We start from the raw sequence: 22542 nt of genomic DNA on the forward strand, positions 1-22542 counted from the left end.
TGAAGGATAAACATTTCGTGATTATCTCAATAGATGCAGAAAAAGCATCTGACAAAATTTAACACCAATTTATGATAAAAAACTCTCAACAAATTGGTACAGAGGGAATGTACCTCAACATAATAAAGGACATATATGACAAACTTATAGCTAACGTTGTATTTAATGATGAAAAACTGAAAGCTTTTTACCTAAGATCAGAAACAAGACAAGGATGCCTACTCTCACCACTCTTATTCACCATGGTATTGTAAGTCTTAGCCACAGTAATTAAGGAAGAAAAAGAAATAAAAGGCACCTAAGTCGGAAAAGAAAATGTAAAACTGTATGTGCAGATTTAAGTAATACCATGTATAGAAAAATCTTAAAGACAACTTTAAAAATAACTGTTGTAACTGATAAATGAATTCAGTAAAATGACAGCATACAAAATTAATATGCATAAACATTTGGCTTTTCTGTACACTAATAAACTCTGAGAAATAAAAACTAAGAAAACAATCCCAATTAGAGTTGCATCAAAAAGAAGTAAATGACCAGAAATGAATTTATCCAAGGAGGTGAAAGAACTGACAAAGGAGCACAGAATATAAATGGAGAAAGGATAGTCTCTTCAATAAATGATTTTGGGAGAACTGGAAAGACACATGCAAAAGAATGTGACTAGACCACTATCTTATCCCATACACAAAATTAACTCAAAATTGTTTAAATAGTTGACTATAAGATCTGAAATCATAAAATTCCTGGAAGAAAACATAGACAGTAATGTCAGTGAAATCAGTCTGTCTTAGCAATGTTTTTGTGGATCTGACTTCAAAGGTAAGAGAAACTAAAGCAAAATAAACAAATGGGACTATAACAAACTAAAAAGCTTCTGCACAGTGAAGGAAACCATTATCAAATGAAAAAGCAACCTATTTAATGAGAGAAGATATTTTCAAATCATATATCTCATAAAGGGTTAATATCCAACATATATAAAAAACTCATACAACCCAACAACAACAACAAAACTAACAACCAGATTAAAAAATGGGCAGAGGGTCTGAATAGACATTTTCCAAAGAAAATATACAAATGGCCAACAGGCACATGAAAAGATGCTCAACATCACTAATTATCAGGTAAATTCCAATGACAACCACAGTGGGATATGATCTCACACCTGTTAGAATGGCTATCATCAAAGAGACAAGGAATAACAAATTTGGAGAGAATGTGGAAAAAAGGGAACGCTTGTACATTCACAGAAACAATATGGTGATTCCTCAAAAATGATAGAACTCTTATATGATCCAGCTATTCCATTTTGGGGTATTTATCCAAAGAACAGGAAAACACTAATTTTAAAAGATATGTACACCCCTTTGTTTATTGCAGCATTATTTACAGTAGTCAAGATATGGAAACACTTAACTGGCCATTGATGGGTGAATGGTTAAAGAAGATATGATAAATATATATATATTACTCAACCATAAAAAAGAATAAAATCCTGTCATTATAAACAACATGGATGAACCTTGAGCGGGTTATGCTAAATGAAATGTCAGACAGAGATAGACAAGTACTGTATGATTTCACTTATATACAGAATCTAAGGAACAAATAAACATTAAACAAAACCAATGAACAACAGCACACAAAAAAACCCAGAACAAACAAAAAAACCTCATAGATGCAGAGAACAGATTGTTGGTTACCAGAGGGGAAGGGGGTTGGTTTCAGGTGAAATGGTTTTGACGGGGATCAACTGTATGGTGATGGATGGTAACAGCATTGTGTTGGTGTCACTCTGTAGTGCATACAGATATTAAACTATAATGTTATACCTGAAATATATAACTTTTTAAAAAACAATAATAAATAAAATAAAATCTTGCTAATCTGGACTAGAAAAAAGGGATCGTATACCATGAAAAATAGGATTTATTCCTGGAATTCAAAAATGTTTCAACCTATGAAAAGCAATGCAGTACACTACGTTCATAGTAGGTATGAAAACACCACATAATCATCTCAATTGAATGAGGAGAAGCATTTGACAAAATTCAACAGACTTTCATAACAAAAACACTCAACAAACTAGCAAAAGGAGACTTCATAAACATAATATGTTCATATATGAAAAGCTCACAACTAATATTTTATTCAATTATAGTTAATGAAGAAAAACTGAAAGATTTTTCTCTAAGATCAGGAACAAGACACAGGTGTTTGCTTTCATCACTTCTAATCCAAATAATATTGGAAGTTCTAGCCAGAGAAACTAGGTAAGAAAAAGAAATTAATGACATAGAATTTGAAAAGAAGTAATTAAATTATCTCTGTTCATAGATGGCACAATATTTTATGTAGAAAATCCTGAAGATTCCACACACAAAATAATTTTAGAATGAAGGAGTTCAGCAAATTTGTACAATACAGTATCAACACACAAAAATCAGTTACGTTCTTATGCAGTGACTATGGATAAATTGAAAAAAATTAAAAACAATTACACTTACAATTATATCAAGAGAATAAAATTAATAGGAATAAACAATCAAGGAGGTAAAGAATTGTACAATAAAAACTACCAAACATTGCTAAAAGAAATTAAAGACACAAATATATGGGGGCACATCTTGTGTTTGTGGATTGGAAGACTTCATATTGTTAAAATGACAATACTACCCAAAGAAATCTAAACATTCAATGTAATCCCTGTCAAAATCACAACATCTTTTCCAGAATCAGAAAAAAACCCATCTAAAAGTTCACATGGAATCTCATGGGACACTAAATAGTCAAAAATATCTTGAAAAATAAAAACAAAGTTGGAAGATTCACACTTCCTGATTTTAAAACTTACTATGGATCTACAGCAATAAAAACAGTACTGGCTAAAGTACAGACATGTAAACCAATGGGACAGGAAAGAGAGTACAGTACCAAACAATTATATGGTCAAATGAGTTTTGACAATGGTGCCAAGAACATTGAATGGGGAAAAAAAGCAATCTTTTCAATAAAAGGTGCTATGAATATTGAATATCTTCATGTGAAGGAGTGATGTTGCCTCTTTATCTTACAACATATTGAAAAATTAACCAAAAATGGATCAAAGACCTAAATGTAAGGGCTACAACTATAAAATTCTTAGAAGAAAACATAGGAAGAAGTTTTCATGATGTTGGATTTGGCAATTATTATATTTCTTTCCTAATCTTGTTGCATAGGCAACAAAAGAAAAATAAAGATTCAACTTCTCTCCAAATTGAAACCTTTTGTGTAAATAAGAGCAATACTATGAGCTTGAAAAGGAAACCCACAGAATGGAAATAATATTTGCAAATCCTAGATTTGAAAAGGGATTAATATCCAGAATATTTAAAGAACACGTATAACTCAACAATAACAACTAAAACCAGACAACCCAACTAAAAAGTGGCCAAAGCACATCAATGACATTTTTACAAAGAAATATAGAAATGGTAACTAAGCACATGAAAAGATACTCAACATCAGTAATTACTAGGGAAATGCAAATCAAAACTACAATTAAAAGCATCACACCTCTTATCACATCTATTATTTTAAAAATGTGTCTGTGAGGATGTGGAGAAATTGAAACCCTTGTGCATTGCTGGCCGATGGTGCATCTGCTGTGGAAACAGTATGGTGGCTCCTCAAAAATAGTTAAACATAGAATTACATTATATAAAAATTCTACTTCTAAGTATATACTCAAAATTTTGAAAGCAGGAACTCAAATATTTGTACATCAATCTTCATAGAATCCAAATAGCCAAAATCCAAATAGTCACAATAGCCAAAATGTGGGAACAATCTAAATCTGTCAACAGATAAATGGATAAACACAATGTAGACAAGGATATACAAAATGTAAATAAAACACAAAATCAAAAATTATTCAGCCTTAAAATGAAATGAGATTCTGATATATGATATAACATGGATGAAACTTTAAAGTACCCTAAGTCAGACAAAAAACGACAAATATTGTATTACTACACTTATATGAGGTACCTAGAATAAGTAAATTTATAGAGACAGAAAGTAGAATCGTGCTAACCAGTGCCTGGGGGAGGAGGGAATGTGGAGTTATTGTTTAATGGGTATAGAGTTACAGCTTGTGATGATGAAAACGTTCTAAATATGAATAGTGCATATGGTTTCATAAAGAAGTATTTAATGCCATTGAATTTTACAGTTGAAAATAATTAAAATGGTAAATCTATCTTATGTATATTTTATAAACTGCTGTTACCAAATTAAATGTTTCACCCACTTTGGAAAATAGTTTGGCACTTTCTTAAATATTTAATATATGATTACTATATTACCCAGCAATTGTATTTCTAGGCATATACCCAAGAGAAATTCAAACATTTCTAAACAAAGATATATATGCAAATGTGCATAGCTGTATATTTCATAATAGCCAAAAACTAGAAAATAATCCAAAAGTACATCAACTGGAGAATGGATAAACAAAATGTGGTATATCCATATAGTGCAATAATGTGTAAGGCTGAATAATGGCTACCAAGAATATCCAGGTCACCTTATATGTCAAAATGGACTTTGCAAATGTGATGTTAAAGTTCTCCAGATGGGAGATTATTCTAAATCGCCCAACTTAGATTATTCTGAATCTAAATTGAGCCTTAAATGTAATCACAAGTATCCTTATAAGAGGAAGGCAGAGGAAGCTTTGACACAGAAGAAGAAGGCAATGTGAAGATTAAAGCAAGATACTACTCTGCTGGCTTTCATGATAGAGGAACAGTCCATGAGCCAAGTAATGCAACTCCAGAAGTTGGAAAAGGCAAGGAAATAGATTCCCTGTTAGACCCTTCAGAGGGTGAGTAGCCCTGCCAACATCTTGATTTTGGCCCAGTTAAAACCAATTTTGCACTTCTGACTTCCAGAACTGTAAGAGCATAAGTGGATATTGTTTTAAGGCATTAAGTTTGTGGGGTTTTTTTACATCAGCAATGTAAAACTAATACAAATACTAATCAGCAATTAAAAGGAATGAAATACTGATACATGCCAAAACATGAATGATCATAAATGAAAGAAGCCAGATGCAAAATATTACATGTTGTATAGTTCTATATACACGAATGTCCACAAAAGACAAATTAATAGAAACAGAAATCAAAGCAGGGGTAGCCTAGGGCTGAGATCAGGCATCAGGTTTAAATTACAACTTTGTGGATAACATAAATGTTCTAAAACTTGATTGTGCTAATGGTTGAATAACACTATAAACTTACTAAAAATCATTGAATTTCATGGTATGTGAACTATACTATGGCTATGAAAAACAAACTAACCCTGAAATCCTCCCTTTCCCGTCACCATCCAATTCTTTTGCAGTATTGTCCTTATCTTATTTAAGTGGCACCACTGTTAGAAAACTAGAAATCACCCTAGACTGCTCCTTCCTTTATTATGTCCATATATTATATTCCTTTATATATCTCCTGATTTACTCCCCTCTCATTTATTTTTGCTGCTCCCCACAGAGGTTTTTCTTTGTCTTTAGACTTTCCTTTTTCTCTTAATCCATTTCTTTTTTTTCTTCTAAAAATTCCAATCTGATCATGACAGAATCAGAAATTCATGGAGACAGACACAGAGTATCTGCTCAATTGAAGTTATGTTACTTCCTGTAAATATAATTAGAAAACAAGCGTAAGGTTGTCCATAAACAATGCAATTGAGAATGCTTGGACATGATCTCAAGAAAGCTTAAGAAGGATTTGATTATAGCTAGGAAAGCATAAAAAGAGTAGAGGAAATTTGCAAAAAGTATTAACCAAATTATGAAAAAGGTCTGTAAGGCATCTATAAAAAGAGCATTTTGTGATTTATCTAGCACTGGATAGTGCTATATTCACTGACTTAGGCAGTCAGTAGAGAGGCATACTCTAGTATGGAAGCTGGGATACCTTATTGGTGCCAATGTATTTTGATAAAACCGTCCTCAAGTATATCCATTTGCATTAAAATTGATTTCCAAGAAATTGTCTGATTGAAAATCTGGCCTCCAAGAATAACTGAGTTGGATATTCTATAAAAGTAAATTTACTCTCAGTTTAATCATCAGATATTGAGTATTGGTTTTCATGAATAGGTCTACTTATTCACCTCTGCATGCCCTGATATAATTGTGCTCCCAGGCATATGAATCAGAGGCTTTGACCAATAGTGATAAGATTATGGTAATCAGATTCAGGTTCTCCCCCTCTGAAAAATCCAATATCCTGATCTGCCGGCCATCATCTCGGTTTAATGACTCCCATAAAAGAGAAATTGGTGTCAGAGAAATCCAAAGGAGAAAAGTTATAAACAGAAAAGACTGGCTATAAGGTCACATGACACTGGGCACAGAGTGATGGGGATTATATTTTTTCCACTATATTTGGCAATCAATCAGGCAATTAGTGATGATTCTGATAAAAACAGTTCCAATGTAGTTGCTATCTTCAGATTAACTGCAAATAACAAATTAAGAAATGTTAACATTAAGAATAGTTAAGAATTCTGGTTCAGAATGATAATGTAGAAGGATCCTGAACTAACCTCTTCCCACATATATACCAAATCTGCAACCAAACTGGAAACAATTATCTCTGAAAGAAACCTAAAACCTAGCTGAGAGACTCCTACACATCAGGAAAACAAGAAAACAACACATCAAAATGGGTCTTGGCTCAACCCTAACTACTGTGAGCAACTAAGAATAAAGTAGGCTGTTTGTAAAATCAAAAAGATTTGAAAGACAACAAAGAGCTAGGGCAAGGTTGAATGATAAGATTTATCTGCAACATGAGACCACTCTTTCAATGCTAGAAAGGGGTATTTTATCTAATGCATAGAAACCAACACAAAGAATCAAGGAAAATGGAAACGCAGAGAAATATGTTTCAAACAAAAGGACAAGAGTTCAAACAAGTTCAAAGATAATGATCACAAAGATGTTCAGAACTCAGGAGAACAATGCATGAACTAAGAATTGCAACAGAGAGATCAAAAATACCAAAAAAAAGTCACACAGAGGATTAATAAAATAACATAACTGAAAAAATACAATAGAGGAATACAGTAGCAGACTAATTGAAGTGGAAGAAAGGATCAGTGAACTGGAGTACAAGGCAGTAGAACTCATCCAATCAAAGCAGCAAAATGAAAAAAAAAAAAGTAAAAACAAGTTAGGGAATTTATGGAAAAACATCAAGAGGACCAACATTTGCAGATGAGGAGTCCCAAAAAGAGAAGAAAGAGAAAGGGGCATAAAACTTATTTAAAGAATTAATGACTGAAAACTTCCCTAACCTGGTGAAGGAAACAGAAATCCAGATCCAGGAAGACCAGAGAGTTCCAAAGAAGATGAAGCCAAAGAGACCCACATCAAGACACATTATAATGAAATCTTAAAAGTGGCAAGAGAAAAACAACTTGTTTCATACAAGGGAACCCCCATAAGATTATCAACAGATTTTTTCAACAGAAATACTTCAGGCCAGAGAGAGTAGCACATACACTCAAAGTGCTGAAAGGAAAAAAAACTGCCAACCAAGAATACTCTATCTAGCAAAGCTTTCCTCAGAAAGAAGAAATAGTGTTTTCCAGACAAGTTCATCACCAACAGACTGATCTTACAAGAAATTTTAAAGAGACTTCTTTGAGCTGAGACAAAAGGGCATTAATTAGTAACAGGAAAACATATAAAAGTATAAATCTCACTGGCAAGTGTAAATATATATTTAAATTCAGAATATCCTAATGTTGAAAATGTGTTGGGTTAATCACTTATAAATCTAGTAGGAAAGTTAAAGGAACAAAAGGTGTAAAATAACTAAAACTATAATAATTTGTTAATGGATATACACAATTAAAATATATAAATTGAGATATTAAAAACATAAACCTATGTTTCTAATGTGTTCAAAGTTACATTATTGTCACTTAAAATATAAGTTGTTTTATGTAAGAATCATGGTAATCACAAAGGAAACACCTATGGTGGGTATGCAAAAGATAAGGAGAATGAAATTTTTGCACACCACTACAGAAAATCATCAAATCATATAGGAAGAGAACAAGAGAAGAAAAGTAAAAACAAAGGAATTACAAAAGAGCCAAAAATCAATTAAGAAAATGGCAATAAATACATACTTATCAATAATTACTTTAAATATAAAATGACTAAATTCTCCAAATGATAGAGAGGATGAATGGATAAAAAACAAGACATATCTATATGCTGCCTTCTTCGTATGTAAGGACATACACTGACTGAAAGTGAAGGGGTGGAAATAGATATTCCATGCAAATGGAAACCAAAAGAAAGCAGGGGTACTTATACTTATATCAGACAAAATAGACCTTAAGATAAAAACTGTAGTAAGAGATAAAGGAGGTCATTACATAATTATAAAGGGGAAAAATACAACAAGAGTATATCACATTTGTAAATGTTTATGCAACCAACAAAGGAGTACCTAAATATATAAAGCATATATTAACAGACCTAAAAGGAGAGATAGATTGCAAAACAAAAACAGTAGGGGACTTTAATACTACATTTACATCAATAGATAGATCAATGAGACAGAAAATCAGTAACTAAACATTGGCCTTAAACAACATGTTAGACCAAATGGACTTATACATATACAGAACATTCTATCCAAAAGCAAAAGAATACATATTATTCTCAAGAGCACATGAAATATTATCCTGGATAATCATATATTAGGCAACTAAACAAGTCTTAATAAGAAGACTGAATTCATATCAAGCATTTTTTCCAACCAAAACAGTATGAAACTAGAAATCAATTACAAAAAGAAAACTTGAAAATTCACAAATATGCAGAGATTAAGCAACATGCTACTGAACAACCAAATGAGTCAAAGAAATTGAAATTGAAATTAAAAATACCTTGAAACAAATAGAAATGCAACATACCAATATATGGGATGCAGCTAAAGCAGTCATATTGAACTGAGTCCAAGCTCGTATCACTTGCCACATGAGAGGCTAATACGTTGAGAGAAAAGATGTTGTGGCAAGGAAAAGTGACTTTATTCAGAAAGCCAGCAAACTGAGCAGATGGAGGATTAATGTCCTAAAGAAACATCTTGCTCAGGTTAGAATTCAAGCTTCCTTTATGCTAAGAAATGGGGGAAGCAGAAGGAGGTAAAGTCAGGAGGTAAGCAACTGGGCTCCAGCTGCAGTAGGAGGGAGGTTACAAGTTCTTTGTTCTTGATCAGTTGACTCTGGTTGACATTAATCTGGTCTGGTCACGAGTTCCTGCAGAACTCAACAAGACAAATGTTAAATTTTCTTGTTCATGTTTTTTTATCAACATGGGAGAGGCAAGGTTTCTTCAAAATGGGGCTATGTGCTTATGTGCGGAGCTAGCATGACTAAGCAAAAGCAACTAACAACAGAATACAAAGGTTAGAGTTAAAATAGGTTCAATATGGAGTCAGAGTAGTTCTTCCCTGTTACAATTCCCCACTGTCAATACCCATTCCACAGTCTTGTGGGGAAAGAGGATATGACTGTTCTGGCTACTTCCGGCTGGATGAGTCAAAGAAGGGGTGGTTGTGGAATGGAATTGATCAACCTGGGACTGGAAGTATTCTTGAGTTCCAAGCTGGGCATAAACATTTTGCATTGTGAGGACATTGCTCCCCTTTTTGATGTCCCTGTCACAACACTTAGATAAGCACTTGAAAACTAGTAGACATACAGTAATAAGGATGAGGATTAAAATGCACTCTTGTAGAGTTCCCCAGAAAAGTCCCCCTACCCAGGACAGTAACCATGAATGCATATCTTGTAGTGGATTCTCCTTTTGTACCTGTAAACAAGTGGCTTTTTGGAATTTTCTATCTACCTGAGTTTAGACTTCTCCTGAAGTACTTATATAGGGGCAGCACATGGCGTTGGCCACTGTACATGCCCCTCCTTGCTTTACCTGGAGAAAATCCAGGGAAACCTTATTATCAAAGGCAACCCAAGCCAATGAATCTAGAGATGTCTGTTGGGTCATGATCCTTTTTTCAGTGTCTTCAGCGATCTGTTCAATTGTCACAGACAGATTTTGTATATCTCAGTTGACATAAACTCCAGCATTTGGGATGAGGATACCAAGAATGCTTTGTACTATGCTGTCCTGGTAGCCTGCCAACATCTCTCTTTTAAGACACACATAATTCCTAGAGAGATAAGTGTGATTTCCTGAGCTATGTACAGAAAGGGGGTTTATAAAATGTCCCAATAGGCAAGATTCTTCAAGTTTCCAGCTATCTAGACATTGGTGTGCACACCCTCGTGTTGGTGGGTCACTTCCTATACCACAGACAAAAATATAACCTGGAGGAGTACAAGTTATCCTCCCATGGTAATATCATTAATATCTTCATTTTTAGAGAGTGCAGATATTACTTTCTCCAGCCAGGGGTGGGATCCATTGCAGGCTTTCCATATTCCATTAACATGATACCTGACCTGATTAACTTTTTGGCACAATCTGGTGTCATTTTTACTTCTTGTACATTTATCGAGCATACATTTTGGGAGATTTGATGCAGCATATTTATTCATGAGAAAGGCAAGTGATTGTGGGGGACCAGTAGTCTACTGTCCCACAGTGGAGATTATTTCAGATAGATTAAGGCAAGGAACTGCAGCAATTTGAGATCCCCCAGTTAACTGAACCTAAAAAGTGAGGTTCGTGGGAACAACACTATGTGAAGTCTCAGGTTCTGGTACTATGTCAAAATGAACTATTGGAACCACTCAGGGGAAATATTGTCCATGAAAGGTTTTGGGAAGCATATGACATATACAACAATCACTTAAGTTTTGCCCTGTGGCCATACTTTGGGATAGTTTGATTAAAGTGTTTTCTTGCCAGGAATTGGCTGTCATCTGTGCAGTGAGAAAAAAGAGGAGAAAAAAAGTCATTATTACTTATTTGGTAGGAGGCCTTGTTTGAAACAGCAGCTAAAGATCCTCTTATGGCTCACAAAACCAAGTTGTTTTTTTCTCATCTTGCCCAATATCTGGAGGAGTGAGTTTTATTCAAGTGTGGTGAACCCACAGATGGTTTTATCCTGCCGAATTTGACAGGGGAGTGAGTGTTCAGCAGCATCTCGTATGGTCTTATCCACTTAGTGACAAGTTGATGTTTAGGTGTCGTCTTTCCAGGTTTTGAGGAGGATTCAATTCCTGGGTCAAAAAGGGTGTAGGGATATTTCAATGGGATAGGCAGACTTGTTAGAATCAAATTTATGAACAGAAGTTAGTGTAGTGTCTAAAGTTTTAACATAGTTGGCAATTTCCAGGTCTTTTAAAGCATCTATAGACTCTCCCATTCGAGCAGACACTTGGAATACCTACCATACCATATTTCAAAAGACCTGCTTTGGGGAGCCACTCTAATCTGTAGCAGGGCAACCAGCAAGGCCTTATACCAAGTTAAATTAGTCTCCTGATATATTTTAGCAATGCTCTTTTTCAATATATGATTCATTTTCTGTTTTTCCCACTGATTGTGGCCTCCAGGATGAATATAGTTTCCAATTAATATGTAACACTTTGAACAATTTTGTGTTATGTTAAAGTACAGGCCCATTATCAATTTGAAGGGTGTTAGGCGATCCAAAATGGGGAATAATTTCCTTAAGGAGGGCTTTAACCACCTCAGAGGCTTTTTCTGTCCTGGTGAGATATGCTTCCACCCATCCTGAAAAAGTTTCCATGAACACTAGCACATACCTATCTGCCAATTCTCAGTAGGGTAGGTTCCTAAGTGCTGACTCCCCACCTTGAGGGGGTGTCTAGTAGCAGCCTTTGGGTTATTTTTAACACAAGTCATGTAATTCTGAGTGACTTGTCAGATGGCCTTTTATAGATTGGGCCCCATTATATACTTTTTGAATCCATTGTAAAGTGGTAACTCTCCCAGAATGGGTGAGTGTGAATGCGTCATAACACAGTGACCAAGAGTATCTCAGGGATCAAAACAATTCCTTGCATGTTACATTTCCAGCCAGGTAAGAGGTTATCAAAGGTAAAACCCCACCCTTTAGCCCTTTCTTTGTCATTTTCTAAATACTCTGGTTGGTATTTTGACAGGTCAATCTGTGGGAAAAGTTATGCTATCATGGCTTGGTAGTCACCTTCCTTTGCTTCCCTCTTTGCATCTTGGTCAGCTAATTGATTGCCTTTTATTATATGAGTTTTGCCCTTTTTATGGCCTGGTAAATGTATTTTAGCCACTTGTGAGGGCTTAGGGACTGCTTCTAGCAGAGACAAGATTTCAGAAGCATGATTTATGTCATTATTTGAAGTAAGGAGGACGATTTCTTTCCAGATTGCCCCATGAGTGTGCACCATGAAGAATGTAGAGCAAGAGTCTATGTATATATTTACTCACTTCTCTTCAGTTAGAAGAAGAACCCGTGTCAGAACAATGCTTTCTTCCTTTTCAGCTGAGTTCCCTGGGGCAAGACTTTTGCCTCAATGGTTTTTCTAGGGTTATAACTGGGTACCCAGCACATGTCCTTCCTTGGTCCATGAAGCTGCTGCCATTGGGAAATAGTTCCAAATTTGGCTCAGCTAAGTCCTGTCTGCTAGAGTACACTAGCTCAATGGCATGCAGGAAATCATGCTCTGGGGATTGCACAACGTCAATCGGGAGCAGTGTGGCCAGACTTAGGGTTGAAGTGACTTGAAGTCTTATGTTGGGGTTGTCCAGAAGAATGGTTTGATATTTTCCCATTCTATCAGAGGTCAGCCAATAACCCTCTTTTTGCTCCAGTAAGAAAAGGACATGGTGAGGGACACATATGGTGGTGGGTTACTCCAGGGTGAATTTCTTGGCTTCCTGAAGTATGTAACAAGTAGCAGCTACAGCTCAAAGGCAAGGGTATGTCTAGTTGCTTTGAGAAGTAGACAAGCCAAGGAATATTTCCCAGAGTTTGGATTAATACCCCCAGACTTATGGCTTGTCTTTCATGGACATACAATTTAAAAGGTTTCTTGAGATCCAGCAGTCTCAAAGCTGGGGCTGATATTAACTTTGTTTTTATTGTCTCAAATGCTGTTTGACATTCTTTAGTCCAAGTAAGGGGCTCGAGGTCATGCACCTTCAAAGCCTCATACAGGGGTTTTACTATAAGCTCATAGTTTGAGATCCAAATCTGACAGAATTCTGCCATTCTCAGAAACCCCCTCAGTTGCTTCTGGGTTGTAGGTACACCTAAGCCTGCAATTGCCTGTTTCCTACCAGGCAGTAGGTCTCAGCATCCTTGAGAGAGAGTAAAACCCATATATGTGACTTGTTCCTTGCCTATTTTGACCTTTTTCTAGGAGGTCTTATATCCAGACTCAACCAAATAGTTCAGGGTCCTGATGGTATTATGTAGACATTTGTCATAGGTGGTGCTTGCTATGAGTAAGTCATCCATATACTGGAGTAAAAGTCTTTCATCTAACATCAAATTCCTGAAGTCTCTGGCCAAAATTTCTCCAAACAGGGTGGAAGAGTTCTTAAATCCTTGGGGCAGGACCATCCAACAATATTGCTGGGTCACCTGTATCTCTGGATCCTGCCACTCAAAAGCAAATAGCTGTTGTGAATCTTCTACAATGGGGAGACAGGAAAAAAGTCTTTCAGATCTAATACTGAAAGTCAGCCATATTCTTTTGGAATATTTGTGAACAAAGTATATGGGTTGGGCACCATGGGGTGCAAGTTGTACTATTTTGTTTATAGCTCTCACATCTTGAACGAAGAGATATTCTCAGTTTGGTTTTTTCAACAGGAGAATGGGGGTGTTATAGAGAGATCTGAGAGGACTGATTAGTCCTGTTTTTAGGAATTTTCCAAGAATTAGCTATATTCTTTTTTCAGCTTCTTGTCTCAGTAGATATTGTTTCAAATTAGGGGTCCCAGCATCTTTTTCTAGTGGGATCAATATTGCATTCTTAACCCTCCCATGCATACCATAAGCCCACACTGTTGATCTTAACTCTTTGCAGACTCTAGGATGAAAGATTTCACCTTCCTTTCCAGGGGTTTCCATGAGGGCTATCTGTAGGTTCAAAGTGTGTTCTGGTGAGACGCTAAAGTCGAGTTGTCCTGGTGAAAAAGTCACTTGAACATTTAATTTGCAAAGAAAATCTCAGCCCCAAAGAGGGATTGGGGACTCTGACATGTAAAGAAAGCTATATTTTATGTCACCCGATTGACGTTCCAAAGTTTGTAAAAAAGAACTGTTCTTTACTTCCCCAGACATGCCAGTGACTGGAGTAGATTGGGAGGTTTTTCATGCCAGTTTAGTATTTATCACAGAATAAGTTGCACCTGTATCCACCAAGAAGTCAATTAACATGTTCCCTATTGTCAATTTTACCTTGGGCTCCAGTGAGGAAATTTGAATTGTGTGTTTTAAATCTAGGGGAGCCCTTAGGCTTCTTCCTTCATCATCTGAGTGTTCCTCTCTCTCTCTACCATCTTTGAAACTTTCACCTTCTTGTTTTCCTTTCTTTTGTTTTCTAGTTTAGGGCAATCCTTTTCCCAGTGCCCTTTCTCCTTGCGGTAAGCACACTGTTTTTTCCTCAGTGATGGCTTACCTTTTTCCAGGTTATCTGTCTTCTGGGATTCTAAGGCTGCAGTCAAAAAGATGGAAGTTCATTTGGCATTTTCAGTCTCTGTTTCCTATTATTTAACAACTTAAAAGCAATATATACCAATTGAGAGGATTAATTCAAAAACTCCATCCAATTTCTATAATTTTATTTTTATATCTCAGGCACTTTGTCCAATATTTACTATTATATAGTATACATATATCATATTTATTATTATTACATTTTGGGGGCCTCAAGATTTGCATCAATGTAACTTTTGTAAGACTGATAAATTCTTTCTAAAAATTATGATGGGTCCTCATTAGATTTTTGTTGTATCTCCTAAATTTTGTTCAAACTCTTTTGTTTAGGCACCACCTTTTATTCTTTATTTTTTTGAATCAGAGCTTTCATTTATTATGAAAAATTTTTTTTAACATAAATCAACAAAAATACTTGGTATCTAATTTCTTGACTGATGCTTATTGATTTTTGTCATAGTGTTTTTTTTGACAGTGCATAAAACATATTAGTATTTATTTTATTTCTTTAATTATGTTTAGCTTAGTTATCTTGTTTCCTTTTCTTAAGATACAGCAGAGGGACTTCCCTGGTGGTCCAGTGGTTAAGACTCCATGCTCCCAATACAGATGGCTGGGGTTTGATCCCTGGTCAGGGAACTAGAGCCCACACACAAGCCACAACTAAGAGTTCACATGCCACAACTAAGAGTCCACATTCCACAAAGTAGATCCCATATGCAGTAACGAAGATCCCACATGCTGCAACTAAGACCCGGCACAGCCAAATAAATAAATACATAAATATTTTTTAAAAAGATACAGCAAAAGTATAATATTCTGATATTTGGAAAGTTTATTTTTTAACATTGTTGGAAATGTTTTATTTTATTTTATTTTTTATGCAATTTTAAAGGTTACTTTTGATTTACAGTTATTACAAAATATTGGCTATATTTGTCGTGTTGTACAATACATCCTTGAGTGAATCTACACCCAATAGTTTGTCCCTACCCCCTCAATGGTAACCACTAATTTGTTCTCTATATCTGTGAGTCTGCTTCTTTTTCAGTTATATTCACTAGTTTGCTGTATTTTTAAAATTCCACATAGAAGTGATATAATACTGTTTGTCTTTCTCTGTCTGACTTATTTCACTTAGCATAATGCCCTCCAAGTCCATCCATGTCACTGCAAATGGCAAAATTTCATTCTTTTTTATGGCTGAGTAGTATTCTGTTGTATATATATACAGCATATATTCTTTACCCACTCATCTGTTGATGGACACTTAGGTTGTTTCTATGTCTCGACAATTGTACATAAATAATGTTGCTGTGAATACTGGGGTTCATGTATCTTTTCAAATTAATGTTTTTGTTTTTGGGGGGTATATACCCGATAGTGAAATTGCTGCATTATATTGTAGCTCTATTTGTAGTTTTCTGAGAAACCTCCATACTCTTTTCCACATTGGCTGCACCAATTTACATTCCTACCAAGAGTGTACTAGCGTTCACTTTTCTCCATATCCTTACCAACAATTGTTATTTGCAGACATTTTGATGGTAGCCATTCTGACAGGTGTGAGGTGATATGTCATTGTGGTTTTGATTTGCATTTCCCTAATGATTAGTGATCTTGAGCTTCTGTGCATGTGCCCATCTGCATTTCCTCTTTGGAAAGATGTCTATTCAGTTCTTCTGCCCATTTTTTGATTGGGTTGTTTTCTTGACGTTGAGTTGTATGAGTGATTTATATATGTTGGATATTCATCTCTATAGGTCTTATCATTTGCAAATATTTTCTCCCATTCAGTAGGTTGTCTTTTCTTTTTGTTGATGATTTCTTTTGCTGTGCAAAAGTTTTAACTTTAATTAGGTCCCATTTGTTTATTTTTGCTTTTATTTCCTTTACTCTAGGAGACAGATCCAAAAAAAATATTGCTGCAATAACGTCAAAGTGTGTTCTGCCTATGTTTTCCTCTAGGAGCTTTATGAACAGTATCCAGTCTTACATTTGCGTCTTTAATCCATTTTGATCTTATTTTTGTGTATGGTTTTATAGAATGTCTTAATTTTATTCTTCTAAATGTACCTGTCCAGAATTCCCAGCTCTACTTGCTGAAGAGACTGTCTTTTCTCCATTGTATATTCTTGCCTCCTTTGTCAGATTAATTGACCATAAACGTGTGGGTTTATTTCTGAGCTTTCTATCCTATTCCATTGATCTACATGTCCAATTTTGTGTCAATATCACACAGTTTTGATGACTGTAGCATTGTATTATTGTCTGAATTCAGGAAGCGTGATTCATCCATCTCTGTTCTTCTTTCTCAAGATTGCTTTGGCTATTTGAGGTCTTTTGTGTTTCAATACAAATTTTTAAATTATTTGTTCTAGTTCTGTGGAAAATGCCATTGGTATTTTGATAGAGATTGCATTGAATCTGTAGATTGCCTTGGATAGTATGGTCATTTATACAATATTGATTCTTCCATTCCAAGAACATGGTATACCTTTCCATCTGTTTATGTTATCTTCAATTTCTTTCATGGATGTCTTATAGTTTTCAGAGTACAGGTCTTTTGCCTCCTTAGGTAGGTTTATTCTTAGGTATTTTATTCTTTTTATGTGATGGTAAATGGAATTGTTTCATTAATTTCTCTTTCCGGTATTTTGTTGTTAATGTATAGAAATGAGACAGATTTCTGTATATGAATTTTGTATCCTGCATTTTACTGAATTAATTGATGTGATTTAGTAGTTTTCTGGTGGCCTTTTTAGGATTTTTCTCTGTATAGTGTCATGTCATCAGCAAATAGTGACAGTTTTGCTTCTTCCTTTCCAATTTAAATTCCATTTATGTATTTTTCTACTCTGATTGCTGTGGCTAGGACTTCCAAAACTATGTTGAATAAAAGTGGTGAGAGTGGACATCCTTGTCTTTTTCCTGATTTTTTCCCCCTGATCTTAAAGGAAACGCTTTCATATTTTCACCATTGAGTATGATATTAGATGTGGGTTTGTGATATATGGCCTTTACAATTTCAAGGTACGTTCCCTCTATGACCACTTTCTGGAGAGCTTTTATCATAAATGGATGTTGAATTTTGTTGAAAGGTTTCTCTGCATGTATTGAGATGATCACATAGTTTTTATTCTTCAATTTGTTAATTTGGTGTATCATATGGATTTATTTGTGAATATTGAAAAATCCTTGCATCCCTGGGATAAATCCCACTTGACCATTGTGTATGTGCCCTTTAATATATTGTTGGATTCCATTTGCTAGTATTTGTTGAGGATTTTTTCATCTATATTCATCAGTGCTATTGACCTGTAATTTTCTTATTTTGTGATATTTTCATCTGGTTTTGTCATGAGGGTGATGGTGGGCTCAGAGAATGGGTTTGAAAGTGTTCCATCCTCTGCAATTTTTTTCAACAGTTTCAGACGTGTAGGTGTTAACTCTTCTCTAAATATTTGGTAGAATTCACCCATGAAGCCATCTCATCCTGGACTTTTAGTTGTTGGGAGTTTTTAAATTACTGATTCAATTTCATTACTGATCATTAGTCTGTTCATATTTTCTACTTCTTTCTGGTTCAGCCTTGGGAGATTGAACCTATCTAACAGTTTGTCCATTTTCTCTAGGTTGTCCATTTTATTGGCACATAGTTGTTCATAGCAATCTCTTAAGATCCTTCTTATTTCTGTGGTGTTGCTTGTAACTTCTTTTTCATTTCTGATCTTATTGATTTGGGCCTTTTCCCTTTTTTACGTGGTGAGTTTGGCTAATATTTTATCAATTTTGTATATCTTTTCAGATAACCAGCTTTTAGTGTTATTGATTTTTTCATTGTTTTTTTAGTCTCTATTTCATTTATTTCTGCTCTGATCTTTATGATTTCTTTCTACCTACTTTGGGTTTTGTTTGTTCTTGTTTCTCTAGTGACTTTAGGTATAAGGAAAGTTTGTTTATTTGAGATTGTTCTTGTTTCCTGAGGTAAGCTTATATCACTATAAACTTCCCTTTTAGAACTGCTTTTGCTGTGTCCCACAGGTTTTGGATCATCATATTTTCCTTTTCATTTGTCTCTAGGTATTTTTGATTTTCTCTTTGATTTCTTCAGTGTTCCATTGGTTTTTAAGTAGCATATTTTTTAGCCTCCACGTGTTTGTATTTTTTGCAGTTTTATTCTTGTAGTGGATTTCTAGTCTCATACCATTGCTGTTGGGAAAGATGCTTGATATAATTTCCATTTTCTTAAATTAACTGATGCTAGTTTTGTGGTCTAGCATGTGACCCATCCTGGAGAATGTTCCATGGACACTTGAAAAGAATGCACATTCTTCTGATTGAGAATAGGATACTATCTATCTATCTATCTATCTATCTATCTATCTATCTATCATCTACATATCAATTAAGTCCATTTGGTCTAATGTGTTATTTAAGGCCAATGTTTCCATCCTTATTGATTTTCTTTCTGGATGATCTGTCCAACTAATGTAAGTGAGGTGTTAAAGTCCCCTTATTATTGTGTTACTGTATATTTCTCCTTTTATGTCTGTTAATATTTGCCTTATATTTTGAGGTGCTCCTATATTGGATGCAGATATATTCACAATTATTGTATCTTCTTTTTTGATTGATCCCTTGATCATTTTGTAGTGTTCTTCTTTATCTCTTGTAACAGTCTTTATTTCAAAGTCTAATTTCGTGTGATATAAGTATTGCTACTCGACTTTCTTTTGGTTTCCATTTGCATGGAATAACTATTCTCATCCCCTCACTTTCAGTCTGTATTTGTCTCGAGATTCGAAGTGAGTCTCTTGTAGGCAACATATGTACGGGTCTTGTTTTTGTATCCAGTCAGCCACTCTATGTATTTTGGTTAGAGCATTTAGTCTGCTTACATTTAAGGTAATAATTGATATATATGTTCTTACTGACATTGTGCTAATTGATTTCGATTTGTTTTTGCAGGTCTTTTTTTTTCCCGTCTTTTATTCTCTTTTCTTGGGATTTGATTATTATCTTTAGTGTTATGTTTGTTTCCCTCTTCCTTTTTTGTGTGTATATCTATTATAGATTTTTGTTTTGCAATATATTGGGTTAGCCAAACTATATATACATATATATATATATATATATATATATATATATATATGTATATATATACGATTGTTTTAAGTTGCTGATCTCTTAATTTCAAATGCATGTAATAAACCCTGCATTGTTACTCTCCTCCTTTCACGATTACTGTTTTTGATATCATAAATTACAACTAACTGTTTTGAGTATCCCTTAACTGCTTATTGTGAATATTGATTTTACTACTTTTGTCTTTTAACCTCTGTACTAGAATTGTGTGGATGATTTTCTACCTTTACTGTATTTTTGCCTTTACTGGTGAGATTTTTCATTTTATAATTTTCTTGTTTATTGCTGTGAACTTTTTTTGGGCCTAGAAAAATTCCTTTAACATTTGTTGTAAAGTTGGTTTAGTGGTGCTGAACTCTTTTAGCTTTTGCTTGTGTGTAAAATTTATGATTTCTCCATCAAGTCTGAATGAGGGCCTTGCTGGGTAGTATATTCTTGGTTGTAGGTTTTCCCCTTTCATCACTTTAAATATATTGTGCCACTTCCTTCTGGCCTGCAGAGTTTCTGCTGAAAAATCTGCTGATAGCATTATGGAAGTTCCCTTGTATGCTATTTGTTGCTTTTCCCTTGTTGCTTTTATTATTTTCTCTTTAATTTTTGTCATTTTGATTGCAATGTGTCTTGGTGTGTTCCTTTTTGGGTTAAGCACTCTCTATGCTTCCTGGATTTGGGTGACTGTTTCCTTTCCCAGGTTAGGGAAGTTTTTAACTATTATGTCCTCACATATTTTCTCAGGACCTTTCCTTCTTCTCCTTCTGGGACCCCTATAATTCCAATATAGTAATGTTGTCCCAGAGGTCTTTGAAACTGTCCTCATTTCGTTTCATTCTTTTTTCTGATCAGTGGCAGTGCTTTCCACTGTTCTGTCTTCCAGCTCACTGATCCATTCCTCTGTATCATTTATCATACTATTAATTTCTTCTATTGTATTTTTCATGTCAGTTATTGTATTCTTCATCTCTGTTCTTATGTTTTCTAACTCTCTGTTAAAGCTTCTAACTTACTCTCTCTGCACATCCATTTCTCCCCCAACTTCTTTGATCATCTTTATGATCATTACTCTAAACTCTTTCTTGGGTAGATTGCCTATCTCCACTTGGCATTGTTCTTCTTCTGAGGTTTTATCTTGTTCCTTCATCTGGAACATATTTCTCTGCTGCCTCATTTTGTCTAAATTGCTATTTGTATTTTTATGTATGTGGTAGGTTAGTTATGTTTCTCGACCTTGGAGAAGTGGTCTTCTATATGAGATGTTCTATATGTCCCAGCAGTGCACTTCCCTCTCATCACTGAAGTTATATTCTCTAGGGATTCCCCCTAAGAGTTCTGTGTGGGTCCTTCTGTTCTGGCAAGTTGACTATGGGAGTGGTCAGCTAGGTTTGGTTGGCCTTTAGCCCAGTTGGTTGCCAGGTCCTGCCTCATGTGGATGCTGCTGGCTGTTGTTTAGTGAAGACTGGTCACAAGGTGGCTGGTTGCAGAATCTTACGTGGCCCTGTGGCTAGTGAGGCTCAATAGTGAGTGGAGTCATGGTCCCAAAGACTCTGGGGTTGTTCCTGCACCACTGACAGGTGAAGCCATGTCCTGGGATTAGTCCTGGACTACTGGCAGGAAAAGCTGTTTCTTGGAGTCTGGCTGCAAGGCCCAAGGATCTCAGAGCACTTTTCAGATGGTTGGTGGGGGGGCTGGTCCCTGACAAAGTTCTGTAGGGGATTTGGTGTGTCCCACTGATTGTGTTGGTCTGCTAGTTGGCAGGGTCTGGTCCCAGTTAGTCCAAGAGTAGGGTCTGGCCTGTTGTGGGCAGGCTGGGTACCCAGGCTGTGGGATCATAGTTTTTTTGTTTTGGTGTCTGCTCCCTAGTGGGTGTAGCTGACCTAGGGGCTAGTGCAGGCTTCCTGGAAATAAGGGATTTTGCCTGCCCACTGGCAGGTAGAGCTGGTTTTTGGCCCTCTGTTGGGCAGAGCTGTGTCTAGGGGCATGTCTAGTGGTGAATGTGGGCTCAGGAATTCTTTAAGCAGCCTGACTGCTGATAGGTGGGGTTGTGTGCCTGCCCAGTTAGGGTTTTGACCTGAGGCGTCCCAGAAGTGGTGCTTACAGGCTGTTGGGTGGGGCCAAGTCTTTGCTTTATTGAACCAAAATGGAAGTCACCAACAGCAGTTTTCATTTAGTTGAATGTTTCTAAATATGGCTGCCACCAGTCTATGTCCCTAGGGTGAGCTGCATCTGTTCCCTGACTCTCCAGGAGCCTTTCCAACACCAGCAGGTAGGTCTGGTCCAGGATCCTATCAAATTACTGCTTTTGTCCGGGGTTCCAGTGTGCAAGAGCTTTTGTGTGCACCCTTTAAGAGTGAAATCTCTATTTCCCCCATTATTTTGGGGCTTCTCATATTAAGCCCCTCTGGCCTTCAAAGCCAAATCTTTTGGGGGCTCATCTTCCTAATGCAGGACCCTGGGCTGGGGACCCTGATTTGGGGTTCAGAACTCTCACTCCTCTGGGAGAGCCATTGAAATATAATTACACCCCAGGTTGTGGGTCACACACCCAGGGGGTATGTGATTTGATTGTGATATCACAATTCCACCCCTCCTATTTGTCTCATTGTGGTTCCTTCCTTATATCTTTAGTTGTAGAAAATTTTTTCTAGTAGTTTCCAGTCTCTTTTGTCAATTGTTGTTCTGC

General features: G+C 35.8%; 1 protein-coding gene across 1 annotated transcript in view; it reads right to left on the reverse strand.

The window, feature by feature from the left end:
* LOC309620349 (zinc finger X-linked protein ZXDB-like) overlaps positions 1-22542 on the reverse strand; it is a 962758-nt gene that overhangs the window by 892458 nt on the left and 47758 nt on the right. The gene's annotated exons all lie outside the window — the stretch shown is intronic.

This window comes from Balaenoptera borealis (assembly GCF_965194805.1).
Source record: "Balaenoptera borealis genome assembly, chromosome: X".
In the NCBI taxonomy this organism is placed as follows: domain Eukaryota; kingdom Metazoa; phylum Chordata; class Mammalia; order Artiodactyla; family Balaenopteridae; genus Balaenoptera; species Balaenoptera borealis.